This window comes from Gopherus flavomarginatus, chromosome 3, assembly GCF_025201925.1.
Source record: "Gopherus flavomarginatus isolate rGopFla2 chromosome 3, rGopFla2.mat.asm, whole genome shotgun sequence".
Lineage (NCBI taxonomy): Eukaryota > Metazoa > Chordata > Testudines > Testudinidae > Gopherus > Gopherus flavomarginatus.
The window spans coordinates 55,693,060-55,719,488 of record NC_066619.1 but is presented as its reverse complement, the minus strand read 5'-3'; the positions used below and the strand labels follow the sequence as shown (position 1 = coordinate 55,719,488).

The following is a 26,429-nucleotide window of genomic DNA, read 5'->3' as shown; positions in this document are numbered from 1 at the left end:
CTGCAAAATAAGATTTTTTCTGAAGGTTTATAACTTCACCAGATATAGGTTGATTTTCACAGGAGCAGCAAAAGGCATATATCCTTGACACAAAGACCACTTGTGTGCCAAATTTCAATACCCTGTTCCAAAGTATGCAGACACTAGAACTTTTCAACAAAAGGTCACCAGAACTGTTATAACCAGCAAATCAATGTATTTTACCCTAATCTCTTTCCTGGAAATGACTGAACCATTTTAGCTGAAACTTTCCAAAAACATTTCGCCTGAGCTAGATGAACAGAATGAAAAATTTCAATTGAAACAGTTCAGTTATTTTAGAAATCTTGGAGCATTGATTTTTAGGATCTTTTTATGCATCATATTTAGTTGCTTCAACTTTTTCCTGTGTATGGCTTCTTTGTGTTTGATCAAACAACTACTACCTTTCTACTTGTAGTTAAATTAAAAACTGCCCCCCAGAGCAGAGCCAGTTGAAAATTTCTCAGAGAAACATTTTTAAAATGTTTCATCGAAATAAAAACTATTGGCAGGAACATGTCAATTCAGGTGACATTTCATTTAGAAAAAATGAAAGCAAAGTGTTTTTGATAATGTCAGAACATTTTGCTTTTATATTTTCACAATGGAATACTTCAATTTTTCATTTCAAACTTACTTTTTTAAAAAAAAGTAATATATATTATAATATAAAATCTAATGTCAAAGTCTAAATGTTTGGCACAAAGGAAAGTTTTGAAAATAAAAATGTTTCATGGGGAATTTTGAAATGCCTTTGTGCCAGTTCAGGATAAAAAGAATTTAGAAAATCATGAAAATTCTCACTAAATGGAAATTCCAGTTTCCACACAGTTCCACCATATAGTTGCATAGATACAGCATGCTTATAGGATTGTCTTTTCAGAAGCAAATACAAGATTTGCTGTGATGTAGAAATTATATTTGTCGCTGAATGAGTGGTTACTTGAACCCTGAGGTTGACCCATCTAACCAATGAACTTGAAAGTATTGTATGCAACGTAATCGAATTGCAACAGGCACCTATTTTATTTATTTATTTATTTTATTTCCACATAATGCATAGAAATATTCTTCTAATAGTTTATGCCATTGACAGAAGCTGGCACAGAAAGTAAGCTGTTGTTATTGACATACTGTGGTATTTCCTCCTGCCATTAAACCATCAAATATGTATTTCAGACGTGGCTTGTTATTTTATCTAATAGTGTGTGTAATAATGAAAGCCTACTGCACCTCATGAAAGGGACACAACAAGGTATATCACCTGTGAAAAAGAGAAGGCTAATGTTTAGAGTCAGAAACTGGAAAGGAGGAGACTCTCGAGTGCTAGGTGGGTCCGCTGTGTGTACGGTGTTTTTCTGTGTTTTTTAAACAGGAAAACTGAAACAATTAAAAAGACATAACTCATCTTTGTCTGAGTGAATTTTCACAGATCTCTGAAATGAAAGCAAAATCTGTTTTCCTGGTGGGATTGCATAAAGAAGAGTCCCACAGTTGGGCAGACAAACATAGAGAATACAACTAGTTTTAAAGCTGTGTAAAGCAGTGTGGCTGCCGACTGCTAGCTCTTGTACTTGTTCACAAGATGGATTGGTAAATTAAAATCCCATTATCTGAGTTGCATTTTATAGCCTTATTATGTATAATTATCAAAGTTAATTTGCTGCTATAACTTGATGACCAAATCTTAAGATAACCTCTTCAAAATGCAAGTAATTGCTAACAATGCTGTAAGATTTCATAGTACAGACAATGTGAAATTTGCTAGTGAGTATGCTGTTATTCTTAAATGTATACTCTGCAATCATATTTGATCTATGTACAATATCTCAGACTTGAGTAACATACACAGGAGCAGAGGAAGTAGTAGCTGTTTAGACGGACAGCATGCGTGTAGAGGAAAGGAAAAATATTTGAGGCCTATTTTTTCATTTATACCAATTTTGAATTGCAATTGTCAGTTACATTAAGGGTCCTTTACAAAGTGGGGTAAAATGACCTTAGTGTAACTGACAATTGGTGCCTTAAAATAAATAAATAAATAAATAAATAAAAGACTATCTCTTCAAGAAAGGGACCTGAATGGGATTCCAAACAGATGCAGGAGTCAGTGATAATGGTTTTCAATGTGAGCATGGGACCTTGAACAGCTAATGTCACTACTGTTCAAAGTAGAGGTCACTGACTATTCAAGTGAATTACTGGCAGGTAGTATTACACAGAATGAAGAAAACATTTCATGTTAATGCAATATGCTTCAAGAAATAACTTCCATTTATCCATGGAATAAAATCAATATTAAAACTTTTTTTTTCTGAATCATAGAATTGCAGAACTAGAAGGGACCTCAAGAGGGCATCTATTTCAAGTCCTCAGCACTTGTGGCAGGACTATTTATCTAGACCATTTCTGACTGGTGTTCGTCTAATCTGCTCTTAAAAAATCTCCAGTGATGGAGATGCCACAGTCTCCTTGGGCAATTTATTCCAGTGCTTAACCATCCAGAGAGTTAGGAAGTTTTTCTTAATGTCCATCCTAACCCTCCTTTGCTGCAATTTAAGCCCATTGCTTCTTGTCCTATCCTCAGACAATTTTTCTTCCTCCTCCTTGGAACAACTCTTTACATACTTGAAAACTGTTATCATGTCCCCTCTCAGTTTTCTCTGTTCCATACTAGACAAATCCAATTTTTTTCATCTTCCCTCATAGGTCATGTTTTCTAGACCTTTAATAATTTTTGTTGCTCTTCTCTGGACTTTCTCCAATTTATCCACATCTTTCCTGAAATGTGGCATCCAGAACTGGACACAATACACCAGTTGAGGCCTAATCAGCATGGAGTAGAGCAGAATTACTTCTAATGTCTTGCTTTAAATACTCCTGCTAATACATCTGAGACTGATGTTTGCTCTTTTTTTTTTGCAGCTGCATTACACTGTTTACTCATATTTAGCTTGTGGTCCGCTATGACCCCCAAATCCATTTCAGCAGTATTCCTTCCTAGACAGTCATTTCCCATTTTGTATGTGTGCAACTGATTGTTCTGTCCTAAGTGGAGTACTTTGCATTTGTCCTTATTGAATTTCATCCTATTTACTTCAGACCCTTTCTCCAGTTTGTCCAGATGATTTTGAATTTTAATCCTATACTCTAAAGCACTTGAAACCCCTCCCAGCTTGGTATCATTTGCAAATTTTATAAGACTAGTCTGTATGTCATCATCAAAAATCATTGATGAAGATATTGAATAGAACTGGGCCCAGAATGGATCCCTGCAGGACCCCACTTGTTATGCCCTTCTAGCATGACTTTGAACCACAGATAACAACTATTCTGTGAGAACAGTTTTCCAACCACTTTGAACCCACCTTTTAGTAGCTCCATCTAGGTTGTATTTCCCGAGTTTATTTATGAAAAGGTCATGTGGGATAGTTTCAAAAACTTTACTAAAATCAAGATATACAGTGTCTACTGCTTCCCCTGCTTCCTCAAGGCTTGTTACCCTGTCAAAAAAAGCTATCAGGTTGGTTTGACATGATTTGTTTTTGACAAATCCATACTGACTGTTATCTTCTAGATCAGTGGTTTTCAAGCTGCGGTTTGCAACCCAGTACTAGGTCGCAGAATGTAAGGCACTGGGTCATGGTGGCTCTAGTCAGCACTGCCGATCGGGCCATTAAAAGTCCCATTGGCAGTGCTGCCCAGCTAAGGCAGGCTAGTTCCTTCATGTTCTGACACCATCGTGCGCCCAGGTGGTGGCCAGCAGCAGATCCGGCTCCTAGGCGGGGGAACCACAGAGCTCCGCGCACTGCCCCTGCCCTGAGCACCAGTGTTACCAGCCAATGGAAGCTGAGGAGGACAGTGCCTGTAGACAAGAGCTGTGCGTAGCCGCCTGTGAGCCTCCAGCTAGGAACTGCAACTGCTGCTGGCTGCTTCTGGGTGCAGCACAGTCTGTGGTGCCAGGACAGGAAAGAAGCCTGCTGTACCACCCCCGTGGAGCTACTGACCGGGAGCCGTCTGAGATAACGTCGCACCCCAACCCTGTGCCGCAATCCCCAGCCCCAGTCCTGAGTCCCCCCAAACCCAGAGCCCCCTCCTGCACCCCAAAACCCTCATCCCCACCCTGGAGCCTGAACCCCCAACCCAGAGCCCTGACCCCCTCCCACACCCCAACCCTCTGCCCCAGCTCAGAGCCCCCTCCCACACCACAAACCCCTCATCCTTAGATCCACTGGGTCATGGGCCATCAACAATTTTCTTCAACTGTGTCACCAGAAAACTTTTTTGAAAACCACTGTTCTAGATGTTTGAAAATTGATTGCTTAATTATTTGCTCCATTATCTGTCCAGTGTTTAGAAAGCATGCTAAACTTCACTACTTTCATTTCTGTTCTATTCCTTTACCTTCCCTTTATTTGTACATTGTCCATGCAAATTATGGGTCCTCCAGAACAGGGAATATGTGTCTTTATTTGTTTGTGTAGTATCTTCCATACTGCATGACCAATATAAATTAATCAGTCTTTAGAAATGATAGTTTCTCATGCATGGTACCTTACAGAAACATACTGAAGTTGATTATTAATTAAAATTTTAAGACTTTTTAAAAAAATAAATACTGAAAGCTTAATCAAGCCACAATCTACATAGAGATAAGTCCCTATTTTCCATGTCAGAAAATATGCAACTTAACCAATTCCAACAGATCACTCAGTGGCTCTTGAAATGGCACCTCTTTCTTCTAGATTTGTTTCCCCTCTCAGCTGCTAGACATAGTGGCAAGCAGATTAAGTAGATTGCAGTCTCATTCTGCCATGGAAGTCACACTCAGTACTGACATTAGGAAACAGCTTCTCAGCTCAAGGTTAGATATGAACAATTGTTGAACTCATAAACTCTGTCCATTGTGCTTACAAATTCTCTCAGCTCTGTCACTGTTATGTAAATTACTTTTTAAGGGGCCTTGAGAAACCTTAACTATGAAAGGGGTTGGAAAAAAACCCTATTTATTATTCAACTCTTTTCTAGATGAGTTTGTTCATTAGGAATTTCTGAAGCACAGATAAGAAGAATAGGACTTACATTGTTAGTTTTCTGTACTAAAGGTTAGGAGAAATAATTATCTTGTCTTTGTCACTCTAATCCATAGTTTTATTTGCAGTGCAGAGTGTGGAAGCAAATGTGGGAGCTATACTATTTATTTAAGTATGTGACGGGGTGGACTGGCCCTCCACTGGAGTGGAAGGGGTTAAGCCATGCCCCTTTGACCCTGCTGGGCATGCGCCAACTGCTGCTGCAGTATGAAAGGCAACAGCATAGCTCAGTCTGGGCTGACTGCAAAGGAGGAAGGATGCTTGGTAGAGGCTCCAGCCCAGGAGCCATTACAGCCCTTACCTAAGGGAGCCAAAGACCCCGGACCAGAGGCCTGCCGTCATCAGAACCCCAGGGAACATCCTGAACCGAGGACCCTAGAGGCCTTAATGCCCTATGTACTGCATGCAGGAAAGCTGATAGGAAGTGACACAGGGAGGGTGAGCAAGTGGTACCTCCCACCCTCATGAGATCAGCATGTTTCGATGGCATTCCCTGCTGAACCAGCAGTGGACCATGCCGCCACTGTTAGGGCCCTGGGTCGAGTCCTGGTGGAGTCGGCAAGGCCTGGGCCCCTTCACCGAAGCTGCCACTCCTCTCATCATGGCTTCCAGCTCCTGGCCACGAAGCCCCACTACCCTGCATTTGAGGACAGTTCTATTGACTCCAGCCACTAGGCCACACTACCCTTCTATTGACTCTGGCCATTGGACCATACTTCCCTGCTGACAAGGGGAGTTCTACTGACTCTGGCTTTTGAGTTGTGCTTCTCTGAAGACAAGGGGGGTTCTGTTGACTCGGGCCATTGGACTACGCAGCCCTGTGGCTGAGCGCACCCATATTGACTTAACAGCAGGGCTACCACACCCGTGCCCTGCCCCCAAAACGATGGTGGGGGGGGAGTACTGGCCCCGTGACAAGGTATCTAGAGTCTCACACTGTTACTGCCAGTGAATAGCACCTTACTCTCTGTATAGTCTCATCAATTTTATTGGGTCTACCTGCAGAGTACGATACTACTAAAAATGAATAAAGATGGTAAATCAGGTCAAACTATTAATGAATAATATATATAAATGTATGTGGTAGTGGAGACTAAGCTCCATTTACAAATTGCAGTTATATGCTAAACTATGTTCATCATGCTTCTTAGACCATCTTACCTTCATGCTGCTGTTCCTCTGCAGGCTGTTCAATCTGTGCAAATACTTTTAACATTCCACTCTTCAAAGTAGTTTCAAAGAGCTCCCTCTCATTTTGAATCTCTTCAGCAAATTACCCCTGCCTTCGGTGAAAGATGGTAAGATTCAGCCATGGGCCTATGTGATGGGGGATACAAACCCCATACTGAACAACATGGGGTTAAATGAGCTAATGTGGGCTCAGTTGGCTCTTCTCTCTGGCACTTATGAGAAATGTCAGGCTTGGAAGGAGGTGCTTAAGAGGGAGAGCTCCAGCTCAATGGAGACACACTAGGAAGGAGAGCAGAACTTCAGCGGTCAGAACCTGCAGACAGGAACTCCCCAGACAACTGCTGCTTGACAGGCCTTCCCTGAGGAAAGGGACGCCCAGTTGTTGGCACGCCTTGAGAGGGAACCATTCCCCTCTATTACCTGTGGAGTCTTTATTTGTGTGAATTTCCCTTGTTTTTTGTTTGACTACCTTGGAAGAGGAGAATCTGTAAAGTGATCTGGCTTCACGTCCAACTCAAAGGAAGATGCAGATCACTGCAGGCTCAAACTGGCCATCAGCAAAAAGTATCTGATGGGGAGAGAGCTGTTGTGCTATGCCTGACCATCAGGAAGCACTCACAGTGAGAAAAATCGTGAAAGCGTTGAAACAGCTTTTCTGTGCATAAAAAATCCACAGTGTAAAAGTACAATATATTACCATATTGCTGGGCTTGAAACAAAGTTTTATATCTTCAATAGGAGTAGTACCCGATTTGTAGTGGAGCCTGAACACTGCCCATACACACAAGAGGGCTCAGTGGAGACTGAGCCGCAGTTCTGCAAACACATGTATGACTAACTTCACATATACGAGTATCCCATTTAACTAGGATGACCAGTTGTCCTGATTTTATAGGGACAGTCCTGATATTTGGGACTTTGTCTTGTGTAGGCATCTATTACCCCCCACTTCCTGTCCCAATTTTTCACAGTTGCTATCTGGTCACCCTACATTGAGTATATACCTGTTTGCAGGACCGAGGCTGAAGCACAATACTCTGCTGAGCTGCTCAGAGATTATGTGGCTCTGTTGCCCTAACATAGGCTGAATCCTATTGGCAGAATGGAGTCCACAGTGAGTATACATTATAATAGGAATCTTATGTTACACATGTGAAACCGAAATGAAATTATGTATGTAACTGAGAACAGAAATTGGCCAATTTTCTGTAAATACAACGTGAATTATTATGAGAACTATTACTGAATGTAATTCTGTGATTATTCTGTGATTGCTTTACAAAAATATAGCTTAAAATTGTGCCTATAATTAAATTATTTTTGTTCGTTCTATATAGAACTCATCATTACTATCTACAGTTCCTAGTTAAAATTAGTATTATATTATTTTTAACCCCTGGTCCTTAAACAGATACAAATTGTACTGATGCACGGTAAAGTACATCTACAATTTTACAATGACCCTATTAAGAACTATTCCAAGAATAGCTGTACTAATACTGAATTACAGGGCTTATATTTTACATCATTAAAAAGTCTGTTTTACTACAAAACTGAGGTAGAAGAATAATGTAATGCAATTTTGGCAATATCCTTTTTATTTTGGCCAGACAACCTACTAGTGCATTGTTTATGAAGGGATGAACACTGCACTGAATGGTAATTTATGTGCAATACAATGTATGCAAACTTGCTTCTTGCTTAGTGGGAACAAAGTGGGATGGGAGAAAAGGGGAAAATCTACAAGCAAAAGGCTGAACTGAGAAGCTGACTTTCATCTCACACACTGTATTACAGTAGTGGAGCTTCATTGACTTTAGTGGAATTACTCCTGTGTCACTGCAAGAAGAATCAAGCCCTTTGTTTCATGTGTTATATATCCATAGTCTTAAATCAGACGCATCCACATTCAAGGGTAGAGGCGAGTGTTGCAACAAGAGACGACATGTTGCCTGACCCTTTGTAGGTGGGAAGCCTGGGAGGGTTAAAGAGCATTGACCCACCGTTTTTGCAATCTCCACATGCTTTGCTAAACAATGTATGTACATAACATTATAAACGAAACTTTTTTTTATATAGTCCTCATGATATTTAGTATGACCTAATGTGGCACTGTACTTATTTTGGCCATTTAAATGGAACATTTGACAAAATGAAACTTTGTTAAAATACACTGTTTTGTTAAAACAAAATGTTTCATGTAGGTAGGTAACTTTTGATGATTTCATTGTGAAGGTTTTTGAGAGACAGACACTGGACTGACTGACTTTCTCACACTCTGTAAGAGTGGTGGGAAACCTACGGCCGCAGATCTCATGAGGCCTTTCAGGGTAATCCACTGGGGGGCCTCCAGATAGTTTGTTTACATTTGCATGGCTGCCTGCAGATCCCAGTGGCCGCTGTTTGCTGTTCCCGACAAATGGGAGCTGTGGGAAGCAGCAACCAGCACGTCCTGTGGCCCGTGCTGCTTCCCACAGCTCCCAATTGCTGTAGTTCGCCGTTCTCGGCCAATGGGAGTTGCAGGAAGTGGTGGCCAGCAAGTCTCTGCAGCCCACACCACTTCCTGCAGCTCCCTTTGGCCAGGAACTGCGAACTGCAGCCACTGGGAGCTGTGGGAGGCCATGCAAATGTAAACAAACTATCTGGCAGCCCGCCAACAGATTAGGACTTTGGTCTGGGATGTGGGAGATCCAGGTTTAGATTCACTGGTCTGACACAGTATCATGTAAGTCCCTGCTCTGCTTGATCTGGAGTGAAAAGCTCTGAACTGAATCAGATAAAAGAAAGACATGAATCTTGGTCAATGCCACATCCAGCTACTTTTCCTGAAAATCCCAAAATGGACATTATGATGCAATTATTATTTATATGAAAATGTTTACAAGGCTTTGTTCCAATACAGAATAAAACCAAATTTTGACATCTCCAAAGCTGCAGTGAAATGGAATTGTTATCCTTCAGTTAGCTCTAAGGCCTGGTCGACACTATGACTTTAGGTCAAATTTAGCAGTATTACCTCGATTTAACCCTAGACCCCTCCACATAATGAAACCCTTTTTTTGGACTTAAAGGGCTCTTTAAATCGATCTCTTTACTTCACCTCTGATGAGGGGATTAGCACTGAAATTGGCCTTGCCGGGTCGAATTTGGGATAGTGTGGATGCAATTCAACAATATTGGCCTCTGGGAGCTATCCCAGAGTACTCCATTGTGACCGCTCTGGACAGTGCTCTCAACTCAGATACACTGGCCAGGTAGACAGGAAAAGGCCCGTGAACTTTTGAATTTCATTTCCTGTTTGGCTAGCGTGGTGAGCTGATCAGCACAGGTGACCATGCAGAGCTCATGCAGAGCTTATCAGCATGATGTGCACATTGCCAGGGCACATTGCCCAGCCCGTACTTTCTGAGAAGTCTATGACCATGTCTATGTCCTCATCACTCTCATACCATACTGCCGTCACCTCCTCGCCTGGTTTTGCATGAAACAATTGTCTGCTGTTGCTCTGACAGAGGGAGAGGTGACTGACAACATGGCTTACAGGGAATTAAAATCAACAAAAGGGGTGGCTTTGCATCAAGGAGAAACACAAACAACTGTCACACAGAATGACCCCCTCAAGGACTGAACTCAAAACCCTGGGTTTAGCGGGCCACTGATTTCACAAAACAAATTGGGTCAATTTCTTGTTTTGATCCACTCCATCTATCTTTTACATCTTAGGCTGACAGCAGATGGTGCAGTACGAGTGCTAGCCATTGTCATCTCCTGGGTGCTCAGCAGAAGATGGGCATGACCTGGCTGAGTCACTCCCATGTCTGCCCAGGAGCCCCTGACCTACCTCACCGAGGTTGGCTAAAAGAGCACCCAGGAATATGATGACGATGGCTACCAATCATAATACACCATCTGCTGCCAAAAGGCAATGAGCTGCTGCTGTGTAGGAATGCAGTCCCACGTCTGCCAGCACCCAGGAGACGTACTGTGATGGTGAGTTGAGCAGGCTCCATGCTTGCCGTGCTACGATGTCTGCTCAGGTAACCCAGGTAAAAAGGCACAAAATGATTGTTTGCCGTTGCTTTCACAGAGGGAGAGAGGGAGAAGGGGGCCTGACAACATGTACCCAGAACCACCCACAACATTGTTTTTGCCCCATCAGGCATTGGGATCTCAACCCAGAATTTCAATGGGCAGCGGAGACTGCGGGAACTATGGGATAGCTACCCACAGGAACCCATAGTGCAATGGTCTGGAAGTCGATGCTAGCCTCGGTACTGTGGACGAGTCCTCAGACTTAATGCACTTAGAGCATTTTGTGTGGGGCACACACAATCAACTGTATAAAAACGATTTCTAAAGAAAACTACTATAAATTCGACCTAATTTCATAGTGTAGACATACCCTTAGTCAATACTTCCAAGAAAAACAGTCAGGTCTTTAACTACAACGACACTGCTTGACACAAACCATTCTCACAAACAGAGATCTAGCTGAGATAAGCAATTTTATTTTCTTGGCTTACATGGTTTTGGGAGTTTCTGCCGTTCTGCCAAAGCCAAATCAGTCTCTGGCAATAGCAAGCAGACTAAGGATGTGTTCAGATCCCCAAGTGCATGTTCTGAAGTGGATGAAGTTTCTAAACCTATTTTTCTTTAAACCCATCTTCTTTCATCTTCTTTCTCTTTAAAATCTATAATACTTCCCCGATTCTCACAGAGTAGATCAAGGAATGTCCAGTGCCAAAGGTCTTAGAAGTGGTACAAAATGGAAACATCCCAGAGGAATGAATAAATTACATATTCTTGGTTGTGTAGGTCACTGATGTTCACCGGTCAGTTCACAGATTTTTTTAAGGCTAGCAGGGGCCATTATGATCATCTAGTGGGGCTATCTACATAGCACATAGATTATCACCAACTTACTTCTGCATCAAGGAACCATCCATTTGAGCTATAGCATATGTTTTAGAAAGTCATGCAACCTTGAATTGAAGACTTTGATGGACCCCCCCCCCACCGATCTCTAATGTAAGTAGTTCCAGTGTTTGTTTAATCTCGCGTTAAACTTTTGGACTCTAGCCTCAGTATGTTTAGCATCAGTTCAAAGCCATTAGATCTCATCAAACTTTTGTTTGCTAAATTAAATATCCCTCTATTAAATCTCATTCCTTAAATTTTCTTCCAAGGCACAACTCTTTCACTGACAGTGTGAAAGGCTGAAGAAGGGCTACACAGAGGATTCCCTATACACTAAGGATGCCTTTACCAACATAGACCTAAAAGAACTTATCCCCAGTAGATTTATGTGGCTTGGGTGACTGGGAATATTAAGCTCCTGGAAATCAATTTTGTTGAAATGGAAGCTTATGACCTTTTCCTTCTATCTAAAATTTGGAAGAGCTACATTGCCCAGATAAAGCATCCCAGCCATACAAGCCCAGGAGACATTCAGCATCTGTTAATCCTGGGAACAAGGTTGCCAGGCGGCCTGTTTACAACTGGAACACCTGGTCAAAAAGGGACCTTGGCGGCTCCATCAGCACCGCTGAGTGGGACACTAAAAGTCCGGTTGGTGGCACAGCATAGCTATGGCAGGCTCCCTGCCTGCTCTGGTGCCACACAGTTCCCGGAAGTGGCCGTCATGTCCAGCTCCTAGGTGCATGGGCAGCCAAGGAGATTCCACATGCTACCCCTGCCCATAGCACCGGCTCCCCACCTGGCCCCTCCACCGAGGAACTGGGTATGCCAGCTGCTTCCGGGAGCTGCCTGAGGTAAGCGCTGCCCAGCCAGAGATTTACCCCAAACTCCTTCTTACATCACAACCCTGAACCCCCTCCTGCACCCCAAACCCCTTCCCCAGCCCAGCACCCCTTCCTGTACTCTGAACCCCTCGACCCCAGCCCCCAGCCTGAAGCCACCTCCTACACCCCAAACTCCTCATCTCTGACCCCACCCCAGAGCCTTCACCCCCTCCTGCACTCCAACCCCCTGCCCCAGCCCAGGGCCCCCTCCCACACCCCAGCCTCCTGCCCCAGCCCAGTGAATGTGTGTGGAGGGGAGACAGCGAGAGATGGAGGGAGGGGGGATGGACTGAGTGGGGGGGTGAGGCCTCAGAGAAGGTGCAGTGCAGGGGGCAGGGTAGGGGTGTTCAGTTTTGTGCAATTAGAAAGTTGGCAACCCTACCTGCACCTTAACCCTCTGACCCAGTCCTGAGCCCCTCCCACACTCCAAAGCTCTCATCCCCAGCCCCGGCCCAGAGCCCACACTCCCAGGTGTAGCCCACACCCCCTCCCTTGCCACAGCCCACTACTGCAGCCAATAGCCCCCTCCCACACTCTGAACCCCTCAGCCCCAGCCTGGAGCCCCCTTCTGTACCCCAAATCCCTCATCCCTGGCCCCACCCAAGAGTCTGCACCTCAAACTGGAACCCTCAACCCCTGCCCGAGCCCAGATCCCGCTCCTACACCCAGAATCTCTGGCCTCACCACTCAGCCCAGAACCCCCTCCTGCATTCCAACCCCCTTATCCCTGGTCCCACCTCTGAGCCTGCACCCCCATCTGGAGGCCTCACTCCCTCTCGCACCCCAACTCCCTGCCCCAGCCCAGTAAAAGTGAGTGAGGGTGGGGTGAGTGAGGATGGGGGGCAGGGGGTTGAGCAGGTTTGGGGCCTCAGAGAAGGGGTGGGACCCTTGGGAAGGGGTGGGGCAGGGGGCGGAGCAAGGATGTTTGGTTTTGTGCAGTTAGCAGACCTACCTGGGAATAGCCTATTACAGAATGGGACTGATGATTCTAGCGCTCAGTCTTTTGAACACATTTCATGGTCTGTATCTTATAATGGTTTGCCATCATCATGTTTATGTTTTGATGACTTTTCTAGTCTTTGTAGTTAGGTAGTTTCTTCTGCATATTTCAGTTTCTTATCTCACTCTCTTCTTCACATTGTTCTCTCAGTTTCCAGATTTAAAAATTTACACAGAAGTAAAAAATACCCAGGAGAAATGGGAACTACAAGGCATGGGAAGCAAGAACAATTCAAGCAATAAGTAAATAAATTTATTCTATCCAGAGACATATATATGACATGGCTTCTGAGACATATATTTATAGTACCTAAGTTATGAACACGGTGAGATTTAGACTGTTTTGACATAAATTGAATTTGATTTATAAAGAGTCATTGACTCCCCAAAAAGAGAGGGCTGGGAGGGCGGGATTGGTATAAATAAATGCTCATTTTATTCTGTTGGTTCTGCTATAGTAAAAATTAAAAGTGACTTGATTGTTCAATAAACAACTAACCAGAGATTTCAGTTTCATTGCTCCCCACATCTTTATCTGACATCCGTATCCCTGCAAAAGCCCTAACTGAATAGCTGATATTCATCAACCAGATCAGAGTTGAAACTTAAATGGTGACATTCAATTTGTGAAGCTAGAATGTCCTGCAGCTAAATTATCCTTTAGTGCTGTCATTTGATTTGTCACTTAACTTTTTAATTCACAGCTCCAGCTGATCATTTGTCTCCTGAAGATATTACTTAGTGTCATTTAGATCCTTGGTGCCTGTGTGCGTGTGCGCTTGCTTAAAGTATTACAAGAAGGATCTCAAAATCATCAATGTTTTGAAAACTACAAATTAAGAGTTCCCAGTTCCTATTGTTCAGTAGCAAAGTCTCTAATATGAATACCAAATAACTATAAAAAAGTCTACTGCAGTGACTATAGATTTAGCTGACTGAAAGCTGAAGTCCATTTCACAATTAAAATCTGACTTCATGCAATATTGCTTCATAGCTCATCCTCAGTGCCTGTCTAGAACACAGTATTGATCTGATGACATAGATAATCATGCCATGCTTACAAACACAGTGTAATGACTCAGAGTGCGTATGAATTGCATGAACTAGTGTCTGATTTACATTCCTGTTAACTGAAGTTTCCTGGATTTGATTTTCTGAATAGGATACTTTTAGGTAATCAGGCTTTGTTCTTTCATTTTGAATTAGAAATCAATGCAATATAGTCTTTAAAAACTTGCAAAACATATGAAGCATTGTTATTTTTCTCAGTTTATTTTGGTGTTCTTTGTAAAGATTTGATGACTTATTTTGCTACCAGTGAAGAAGAAATAGCATTCTGCTGGGGGTTTAGCAGTGTCTTAGGAGAACTTCCATTTTTTGTGTCTTCCAAAACAATTGCTCCTCTTTGCTTTCCATCCATCTAAATTCTGTGCCTAGCTGAGGTGGGCAAATGGATGGTGAGTACAATTGTCCAAGAATTTTTTTTGACAAATAGGTTTTTATTGGAAAATACCAATTTTGAATCTAAAATGTTTTGTGTAAACTTATTGGGTCCAATGAACTTCTGACAAACCATAGGCAGGATTCTGTCAAAAACCTGTCTGGTTTCCTGCCAGCTTGCTTAACGGGCTCATAGGAGTGCAAACTTCAAGGATCCAGTCCTGTTCCATGCCTCACCATATGACATGCCTCAAGGCAGGAGATCCCCGGGCTTATAGGATCCCTATTGCACAGACAGGACTTTGAGGCTTTCAGCTTCATGGCAGGGAGCCTGGAAGCCCCTGCTGGAGTTGCCAAGCTCTCATTTACAGCTGAGCACCTGGAAATCCTAAGAACCCCAGCTTGAGATGAGATTTGCAGGGCTTTTAGCTTCCTGCTCTGCAGTAGGGGACTTCCTGACTCTAGGGGACTCCCTAAACTGCTCCAGGGCAAGGCAGGGCAGGGCAGGGCAGAGCAGGACAGTCAAAGCAACCACCTACTATGTTTGTTTAAAAAACCAAAATAAAACTCTTATTTTTTCAAAAACAAAATATTCAAATTTCCTTTCTACAGGAAAACTGGAAATTTCACTTTCTTGTTTAGAATCAGATTTTTTTTTATTTATTTTCTGAAATATTCTACTGTTTTTGGACCAGAAAGTCTGAAATTTGACCAGCTCTAGTGAAGAGTGTTTAGAGTGGCTTCTCCCTCACTTTCATACCCATGCAGGCTAAGGACAATGGCCAGGAAATACTCTGCTCCACCTAGGACCATTCTCAATGCTAGCAATTCCAGACAAAGGAGAGAGAGAAGTAGGAAATATGTGAAATCACCTCTTCTGTTCAGCATTGGATGCTGCACCCTTTGAAAGAAACAGGTAGGGGCGGTGAGTTATATAGGCCCATGGTGCCTGTGCTCCAGCAAATTCAAGGCCCGGGTCCCAGCTTCACCTGTCTGCCACCCCCGCGCACCTCCCCTAGAGTGTCCCTGCCTGCACCCTGGGCAGTGAGCAGCTGCCCCGCTGCTTCGTGCTGTGCTTCCTCTAGGGAAGGAGGCGCACATGTGATGGCAGCCCTTCCGCACCCGACACTCATCTCAGGGGAGGTAAGGAGGCTTCCTGGACCTGATAGGAACCCAGCCCCTAGGAGCACATGCAGTGACAGTGCCAGGTGACTGTGCTGCAGGGGGGGAGGGCTAGAGTGGGGGGGACAGTGGAGTCCTCCTCTCTAGCCCCAGGCCCAGGCCAGCCTGCTTGTACCCCAAACTCCTCATCCCCAGCCCCACATCAAAGCCCACACCCCTAGCCAAAGCCCTCACCCCCACGCACACTCCAACACTCTACCCCAGCCCTGAGCCCCCTCCTGCATCATGAACCCCTCATCCCCGGCCTTACCCCACAACCTTCACCCCTGCATCCCAACTCTCTGCCCTAGCCCTGAGCCTCTCCCAAAACCCTCATCCCCAGCCAGAGCACTTATCCCTCCACACTGCAACCCTCAGCCCTAGCTCTGAACCCCCTTCCACATCTCTCATCCCCAGCCTCACCCCAAAGCCCTCACCACTAGCCAGAGCCCTCATCCACTGACACCCTCCCACATTGTGCAATATAGGGAAACTGTTAAATGTTATGGTTTCTAGTCCATTTTTACATTATTCTAAATATATATATATATATATATATATACACAAAGCAGGTGTAGGGGGGCGGGACTTGGACGTGTTCTGGGCACCACCAAAAATTATACAAACCTGCCACCCCTAGATACAGGAGACACACTCTGCTGGGACTGTTTTAGCTATTGTGTCAATTTGCCAGTTCTAAATTCCAGACGTTTGGGATAAAGTATGGTTTCAAGCATTTAGCTTCTAGCCTCCCCTATCCACAGGGAATGGAGTGGCAGAAAACAGTAAAGATTGCTAATATTCTACCAAATAATGTTTTCTCTCGTTGCTGAACAGGTCAATTGAACAAAGTGGCTTAGTTGCTCAGCTCAGACAACGCTGCCAACCTTATAGGTAAATCTTCATCTAAGACAAACCTGCCTATTGAATGTGAAGGTAAGATGCTAAATCTAAGAGTAAGAGAGCAACAAAATCTTTTATTAGACCACTGAAAATAGTATTATCCCTAAATTTTCTTATTCATTATTAGAAGTGACTGTTTCTCTGGTTCTTTGCTATACTTACATGACAGAGGTGGTAGAATTATCATCAAAACATTTCAGAGCTCATGGGCCTATAATCAGCTTCTTGTCCTACCTTAATAGGCAATCCTGAATGAGTGAAAAAGAACAGATAAATAGTAGTAGTCAGTCCACAGGGACAGTTTTTCTTCCTCCAAAAGTCGAAGATGCTCCCTTCTCTTTTATTATGTCTGCAATGGCAAACTCATCTCTACATTTCCAAAGATTAGGCAGCTGGTCTCCTCTGCGCTAGATCCTTGAGAAGCTGATCTTCAGTGGAGCTGCAGTTCTATCAGCTCTTGCAATGTTTTTCTTGAGTCTCACAATATTAGATGTTTTACTTAAAGTCTCAGTTCCTGAAGACAAGTGATTATGGTAGAATCTCTTCTTTCTCTTTCTTTCTTTCTTTCTTTCTTTCTCTCTTCATGTTTGTAGCGAAAAGTAGAGGACAGCTCATAGGCTCAAAAGACAGAGTCAAATAAAAAGAACCTCAAATTGGTTTTAAAACTCACGTATTTAAGTTAGTTTAATAGTTTTTTTCAGACATTTACCCACCTTAGTAAACATTTAGATAAATCAGGTCTGAATTTTGAGCTTTTAAGCAAGTCCAAAACCAGTTGAGTTTCATTTAGATTTTAGTTTCATTGTGGATATTTTACACAGATGTAATTGTTCCCCTTGAGTGCACGTGTGCGTGTATACAGTAGTGCTAATTATCATGAACAAAATTAGAAAGTATTTGTCTACCACAAACATCAACTTCACTGTCGTCATGTGCATTTTTTCTCCTTTTTAGAATTGTGCTCCATAGCTCAAGTCAAGCATAAGCCTGTGGCACCAGAACTCCTCAAGGTAATGAAATATAGCAAAAATATTACTGAGATGATTGAAACTGTGTTTTTTTTATTAAATAATAAGGATGCAAAGTCAGGGTGTCCTTACTTCAAATAATGCATCTAACACTGTAATTACATGTGAAGAAAAGCATTACCAGCTTATATGATTTTTTCTACTCTTCTTATTTATGTATAGGTATTTTGTCGGGGGGAAAATTAGCTTTATGGTAATAATGCCCACAATTTGATTTAGGTTCACCGACTGGCTAGAATTACAGTAGTCAAAGGAAAATATTTTGTTCAGTGATCTGTAATAACCACACTTTTTGCTGAAATTACTCTCCAGGCGTTGTGCGTTGTTTCAATACTCTTTTCAGAAGAATGCAAAGCTAGAGGGTAATTTTTAGCAATGGAATGAGTGTTAGAGACTGGCCACAAAGAAATCATTAGTTGCAATGATATTATTGCAGAATGCTGATTTACCTTTTTCACTGGAGGCTTGGGTTTACAGTATATATGAACAGAACTGTATCCACTGGAGGAAAGAAATATGTTTTAATTTTAAAGCCTAAAGTTTTCCCAAGCTGTGCTATCCTACAGCATGCTAAGCAAAGCAACTGGGCTTATATCGTAAGCTTGAAAAATGTCCAAAAATGCAGCTGCATCACTATAGCATTTCAATTATCCCACATACCAATTAATTTTTGCCAGCCCTCTTTTAATGTTTTGTCAGCACTTGAGAGAGAGTAACAATGCACAGCCTTAGAAATACGATGGCTAGATTAAAGTGAAACTATCTAGACCTCAGTTTAGGAAGCAGTCTCAACTAAGTCAGTAAGTTCCATATAGGATGTTTTCTTGTTGCTATTTAAAATAAACAAAATAATAATAAAAAGTCTATCACTCCATTTATGGATTTAAAATGTTTATGACATACTGTGGTCATGGCACCAAGTGTGGACAGCTAAATTATAAAATTCAAAGTTCATTCTGAAATTCCATGCTTGCTGTCCCTTGGCATGTGACATATTTGAAATTTCACCTTCTTTAGTACTAAAGTTTAAAGCTTTTTATGAGAGAATACCTGTGTACCCTTTCTATAATATCTGTGTAAAATGGGAAAGAATATGATTCAGTTTTAACTCGGAACTTGTTGGCTTTTGTCTCACTAAAACAGCTTAATAATAGATGCTAACATGACCTTAAGAGTCCCTTTAAGGTTGACAGATAGGAACACAAACTTACCTGGAAGACAGTTTTTTTCTTGTTTTTAATGACATGTTGAGAAAGGGAAAAACAAACAAAGAAAAAAACATTCAGTACTCCAGAAAGAACAAGATGGTGGTCAGTGTCCTTCCTGAGTAACTTCTTGTCATAAACAGATAGTTAAGGGTTAATGTCTCTTTTACCTGTAAAGGGCTAAGAAGCTCAGTAAACCTGGCTCACACCTGACCAGAGGGCCAATCGGGGGACAAGATACTTTCAAATCTTGGTGGAGGGAAGTCTTTGTTTTGTGCTGTTTGTTTTGTTCGTTGTTCGCTCTTGGGGCTAAGAGGGACCACATGTGCAACCAGGTCTTTCTCCAATCTTTCTGAAACAGTCTCTCATGTTCAAAATAGTAAGTACTAGCTAGAAAAGGCGGATTAGTCTTATGTTTGTTTTCTTAACTTGTGAATGTGTATTTTGCTGGAAGGAGTTTTACCTCTGTTTGCTGTAACTTTGAATCTCAGGCTAGGGGGTGGGGGAAGTCCCTCTAGTCTATATGAGCTGAATACCCTGTAAACATTTTACATCCTGATTTTACAGAAATAATTTTTACTTTTTCTTTCTTTAATTAAAAGCTTTCTTTTTTAAGAACCTGATTGATTTTTTTGCCCTTGTCTAAGACCCAAGGGGATTGGGTCTAAACTCACCAGAGATTGGGGGGGGGAAAGGATGTGGGGGGAAGGTTAATTCCTCTCTGTTTCAAGATCCAAGGAGTTTGGATCAGTGTAGCCTCTCAGGGTACCCAGGGACAGGAAAGTCTGGGAAGGGGATAGGAGGGGGGATGGTTTATTTCTCCTTGTTTTAAGACCCAAAGAGTTTGGGTCTTGGGTTCCCCAGGGAAGGTTTTGGGGGAACAGAAAGTGTGCCAAACACTATATTTGGGCTGGTGGCAGCACTATCAGATCTAAGCTAGGAATTAAGCTTAGGAGAGTACATGCAGGTCCCCACTTTTTGGACGCTAAAGTTCAAAGTGGGAAAAATACCTTGACACTTGTGTTTAACAATGGATCGGTAAGGAAAGTTTTTTTTTTTTTATTGTTTGAACAGGTTGAATTCTGGTCCTGTTAACCTTGGGTGTGATCCTTTTAAATACAGGTGCTTCAGTGCAACCCGAATTTGGAAGTATGTTCTTAAAATAGATTAAACCTCTTTCCAATGTTCCTGTGATAAATAAAGTGAGTGGCTTGCTCCCTTTGATGGACACCTAGTCAGCTAGTTAGCTGTAAAATCCCTCTTGGTAGCTGTTCTCTGCTTGCTTTACCTGTAAAGGGTTAACAAGCCCACAAGTAGAAGAAAAGGAGAGGGCATCTGACCAAAAGAGCCAATGGGAAGGCTAGAACTGGGACAGAAACTTTCCCTTTGTCTGTTGTTCTCCAGAGGAGACATGGAGCAGCAATGCTATAAGCAGGAATTCTGTGTAAGGCTTGAACCAGTTATGAAAATTCATCAGATCATACCTAGAATTATGTATTTGAAACCCCCTAAATATGTAAGTAAATTAGGAATGTTTAGCTAGGCGTGATCAGGTTTTTTTGTTTTTTTTTTAATTTTGGCTTGTGGATCTTCTCAACCCCAGTGCTAACCCAGGTGATTTTGTTTTGCTTGCAACCTTTAAGCTGAACGACAAGAGAGCTATCTTGCTGCTTAATTTTTGTAATTGGCTCTTTTAAGATCTAGCAAAAAACCTGTTCCAAATGTATTTCCCTTCTTTTTGTTTTTAATAAAATTTACCTCTTTTAAGAACAAGATTGGATTTTTGGTGTCCTAAAAGGTTTGTGCGTGTTATTTGATTAGCTGGTGGCCACAGCTAATTTCCTTTGTTTTCTTTCTCAGCTCTTCCTTCTTTTTAATCTTTTAATCTGGATTTGAAATACATTAAATAAGAATCAGACCAAACATTAATCCAAAACACAAATCAACTCAAATCTGTTTTGAGCATCAAAGAAGTTCTCTATTTTTTCTTTATGTAAATATAGTATGTGTGCCTCTGGGCCTTGGTTCTTGATGGGTCTTCTCTACCAGGAATGTACACCAGAAAGTGTACACCAGGTGGGGGAGTGAGCTTCTCTCATCTGATGTGGAGGGTGCAAAGCAGGTCTCACTAAGGTGTTAGAGGGAGGTTGATGCAAAGAGAAAATGGGACTCCAAGCATCTTCCCAGAACTTGTTCCTTCAAATCCACCTTAGAGACACAGACAGAAATGCCTGTGAGTTCAGTGTTAGGTCTAACTTTGTTATGAAATAAGTAGTGGTTAATATTATAAATAGTTTGGTAATTATATACTTGCTTTTCACACTCTGGGCAGTTGGTTTTCTAACTGGTAATTGTCAATTTGCTAATTGGTATAACATAAAAATAATTTTAATATTTTATATTATAAAATTTCAAAATAAAAAGTCAATTTGAAATGAAAAATCAAAATGTCCTATTCTGATAAGATCAAAACAGAATATTTCAACCTTAAATAAATGCTTAGTTTTGATTTATTTTTTTTAAAACAAACTTAGCACGCTACCATGGAATGTGCCAATTTTGACAAATCAACATTTTGCAATGTGTTGTCAGAAAGTTTTTGATCTGCTCTAGTAAAAATATCAGTCTGTCTGAAGCAATCCATCTGTATGGTTTCTATTAGCAACTGTTGTCCCTGCATTCTAATTTAATATGACTTACTAGACACCCATATTGGGACTATGAGAAAACAAGAGTGAAAAAACAGACTTCTTTACTAAGTAATTCCTTAAACCAGAAACAGAAAATACTCTCTTCTAGGAATAATCTCTTTTCAAAATTACTGCAGTTCCCCTGGAAGGATGCTATGGGAGCAAACTGAAAGGTTCATTCTTTGCATGAATGGAGTCCTATTTGAAGAGAACTAAAGGCTTGTCGTCATAGGGTTTTTAAACTGGATCATATTGAGTTAGTCTGGTTTGAAAAAGCTTGTGTACGCTCAGTGTAATACATCACTGCTCACTAACTGCACATTTATTGGAAACTCTGGAGCCTTCTTGGAACATGGACTAGGTTTGTTTTGAATTAATTAGTTTGATGTTTTATTCTCATGCACACAATTGCTGTGCACCTCTCTTTTCATGCTTCCAATGGCTATCCCAGAGTGCTTTGCAGGTCAGCCATTACTGACCCATCTGTTTCCTTGTGTGCCCTTCCTGTCCTCATGTCACATTTCCAGATGACCTTTTCCCATTTTAAAACCTGACACTGAACCAGATTTTGTCCATTTGTTCCTGGATCCCACTGCAGTATTATTTTGGTGATACAATCACTATACTACTCAGGAAGCCTCTCAATATTCCTTGTGTAGCTGCTTGGAGTCATGCTGAAACTTTGAATCTTATCACCATCTGAGGGAGACACGTCAGTTCAGGACCTGTTGTGGCCAGCCACGGGAATAAGGACCTTTTTTGCGGACATTGCAAAGCAGATCTCATGAGGGGTAATGACTTGGATACTGACCAATGCTGGATAAAGAGAAAGTATATTGAAACAAAGGAAACAATTTTGTAGGAGACATGTGACCTGTCAATTTTTTGAGGAACTGGACACAGTTCTACACAATTATAGTATGATCAATCCTAGACTCTATTAGAACCTGCTACTTACACTTTCCCCACCTGTTACCAAGGACAACCAGCTTGACCCATTGGAGGATGAGCAAGAGCATGACAGAGGAGCTGGCTCCTGTGAGCCAGGATCTTTTTATGTGTCAGTGCTCACAATGGCTCACAATGGCTGGCTGGAAAGGCAGTCCCACTTCTGCCCTACTGCAACAGACCAGGATTCCTGCCCTGTATTGGAAATCCAGGTCGAGACTGAAGAGTCAGATCCCTGGAGGGAACTACTTCATGTAAGTACCTATTTTTACAACTTATTATTGGTGGCTGTGCATTTGGACCCTCCATCTCTCACCCTACTTATGCTGCTTCAAAATGGCACCCACCAGCATGGCACAGTCACAGTCTGTGCACTGCCTACCCTGCCATCCTTCCTGCAGCAGATACAAATAGTGAAATCATTTATTTGTTCAAAATTCAAGAGTTTGAGACAGTGCTGAGAGGAAAAGAAATATGGTTAGTTCTTGTAGTTTACATGAGGTACAAGTTTGCATTGCACACCCAGTTGAGGCACAAAACACCGCTCCCAGCTGAGGCACAAATGCCCTGTAATACACACTGTAGCTGACAGGAATTGTAGCACCCTATCTATTTTTCTCTGCACTTTCATCCTTGTCTGCAGGGGTGATAGAGTAGAACTTAAGACTGAGAAATTGCTCCTCCCCCCACCCCCAACACAAACATGTTGTGGTGAATAGCCACATGCTCATGCCCCAAATTATAGCTTGCAAGTCTGTTCCACTCCTGCAGCTGTTCTGGGGGGACCATCCGACCTAATAACTTGACAGTGTATCTCTGTTCTGCCCTTTGTTTTTTTTAATAAGACCAATTTCTACCTTCCATCCTAGAGGGGATTATGATCCGCCCTTCCCCCCCATGCCCCAGCAAACTTGCTTGCATATCTCCAACCACCCCACCTCATCCCTAACACCATGAAAATAGATACAGTAGATGGAAATAAAAATGCAGCCAACACCTTCCTCACATGCAGACCACTTACCATTTCTGAGGTTCTCCCACAAAATGGGAACAGTCCAAAGGAAGAAAGATCACACAAATGATCATATTTTATGTACTAAAAAAGCTATCATGACTTGTCCATGCTATGAACAATAAGTAATTGTTGCTCCCCCCCATTCCCACAGCCATGGCACCTGCAACAATCAGAATGTCAAGAACAGGACCTTTGCATACTGCTGACAAGCTAGCCAAACTGAGGGGGAAGGAAGACTTGGGGCAAGATATTAGCAGAACACATGGCAGAGGCACAAAGGAAAACCAGGCTGGCTAAGAGATGAAGCCTGTAATGGGGACCTAGAGGGAGAAATAAATGCATCTCTTACAGGAAATTGTGGCTGTGGCCAAGGACAGCAAGGCAGTGACCAGGCAAAGCATGGCGTGGGGCAAGGAGAGCATTGCCATGGTGAAGAAGAGCATGGAAAAAAACAGATGCAGAGGCAACTCATGTATGTTATCCTGAACCACACACTTGACTACCATTCTGGAGCTGCTTGGATACTAGTTAAGATCATCTTTTTATCCAGTGGCCTGTATAAGGTTTCATTAGTTTATCAGGGGATAAGCCAGGTCTCCCAAAGTAACCATGTCATAAACAGATAGTTAAGGGTTAATGTCTCTTTTACCTGTAAAGGGTTAACAAACAGGGAACCAAACACCTGACCAGAGGACCAATCAGGAAACAAGATACTTTCAAATCTCGGTGGAGGGAAGCCTTTGTTTGCGTTTTTTGGGTTTTGCTTTGTTCTCTCTGGGTCCTGGAAGGGACTAGACATGCAACCAGGTTTCTTGCCAATCTCCCTGCTACAGTCTCTTATATATTCAGAATAGTGAGTATTTAATAAGAAAGGTGGTTAAAGTCTTTTGATTGTTTTCTGTATTTGCAAATGTGTATTTGGTTGGAAGTATTTTAAATTGTATTTCTGCTGGAGGAGGCTTTTTCTCCAGTTTCTATAAGCTGACAGACCCTGTAACTTTTACCATCTAAATTACAGAGATAACTTTTACCTTTTTCTTTCTTTTTTTTTATTAAAAGTTTTGTTTTTAAGACCTGTTTGATTTTTCCCCTTGTTCAGGCTCAAGGGAATTGAGTCTGTACTTAACAGGGAAGGGGAAGGGAGGGGAGAAGGGGGAATTCCTTTGTTTTAAGATTCAAGGAGTTTGAATCACGGTAATCTTCCAGGGTAACCCAGGGAGGGGAGGTCTGGGAGAGGCAACAGTGAGGAAAGGGGTTTACTTTCCTTGTGTTAAGATCCAGGGGGTCTGGGTCTTGGGGGTCCCCAGGGAAGGTTTTGGGGGGACCAGAGTGTATCGGACACTGGAATTCCTGATTGGTGGCTGCTTATCAGATCTAAGCAGGTAATTAAGCTTAGAGGAATTCATGCTGGTACCCCAGCTTTTGGACTCTAAGGTTCAGATTGGGGAAAGATACCATGACAAACCAGACCAAACTTCACACCATTGATGTCCTTAGTGGTCCTGGGGCAAATAATTCTTTCTTCATTAATCTAAATATGACTGAGTTCCAAAAGATCCTATCATCGTGGACCCACCCAGCATTTTTGTCTTTAAATTTCTCATGGAGGTCCACTAGTCCTTGGAGTACCATGGACAAATATCCGTTTCTGATGATAAATTCTGCACCCTAGTAGGGAGGTAAATGATGGGCACATGGGTTTCATCAATTGCCCAAATATAGTTTGGGAAACCCATGAATGCACGCTCATCAATAATCTCCTGAGCATAATCCAGTTACAGGGGTTGGTTAGACAGCAACTTGTTAATGGCATAGTAGACCTTCATGAGAATGGCCCCTACAATCAATATCTTCATGACAAATTGGTTTGCTACATTGGGACCAAAATAAGCTTCCAGCTAAGCAGTGGTTGCTGGTGATCTCCGAGTTTGAAGTACAGGTATGAAAGATTGTCTATGCCTCTTCAGACTTCCAAACTGGCACTACATTATGTCCTAGGTGTCACCATGAATTCCTCTCAGGTATTTCAGAGTAGTGCTTACTAGTGAGTCCACTATATCACCCTTGAAAAGGGTACAGCTGGCCAGTGTAGGGGTGAGGAAAAGCTTTAAGAAGGAGCAGGAGTTGTCTAAAATGATTCTAATGGTCTTCTAGCACCCACCCTTTTTGGTAACACAGGGTTTATCCAGAATTTAGCCCCTAGACTAGAAATTCTGTGAGAATATTTTGGAATTCTTGAATTTCCCATTCCAGATCCAGACAAAAACTTTGTAGTATAGGAAGGCATGAAAAAGGAGGAAAACAAATATTATGTAACATAGGTTTGGTATAAAATAACTTCTAAACAGTAAAAGGTACATGAAGGGTTCATATTTTATCAGAATCAGTTCACTCAGCCTGAAATTGTTCTTGATGCATACACAATGGCTGCGTTCATATTAATTATTGTATTAATCACATGTGCAATACATGGCATTGCACCTCTTCAAACTATTGTGCAAATAATTTTCTGTTCAGATATAGTATGTAAGACAAGAGAAATGGAATGCATGTTACATTTGTAATCCAATATCTGTACCATGCTTAATGGCATTCAATTGAGAAAGTTAATACAAAGTACAAAATAGTGTTTCGCATACAAGCTGTCATTTTTTGAGTACAATCATATTTTGAGCAATTATGCCAAACATTCTAATAACTTTTTACAGTTTTGAAATCTTAATTCTGTTCAAATGCTATTTTTAAACAAGGCATTCCAATACAGTACTATATTCTGCTGAGTATTAATGATTCATAGATGTAGAAATAGCCAGGCCAGTCAAATAAAATCCTGCTGTCAACTTGAGACAAGCAGATTATAACTAGTTGGGAACTACTCTATTCCTAAATATATCCTATGAATGCTTAAGTATATGGGATTTTTCTTATTACTTA

At 41.9% G+C, this 26,429-nt stretch overlaps 1 long non-coding RNA gene across 1 annotated transcript in view; it reads left to right on the top strand.

Annotated features, from left to right (window-relative positions):
* The window catches only part of LOC127047038 (uncharacterized), a 33,040-nt gene extending 13,602 nt beyond the window's left edge, over positions 1-19,438 (top strand). The window contains exons 2-4 of the long non-coding RNA XR_007773279.1: positions 16,544-16,642; positions 17,564-17,619; positions 19,021-19,438. This is a non-coding gene — a long non-coding RNA (uncharacterized LOC127047038). The remainder of the gene's footprint in view (positions 1-16,543; positions 16,643-17,563; positions 17,620-19,020) is intronic.
* Positions 19,439-26,429: the final 6,991 nt, after the last annotated feature.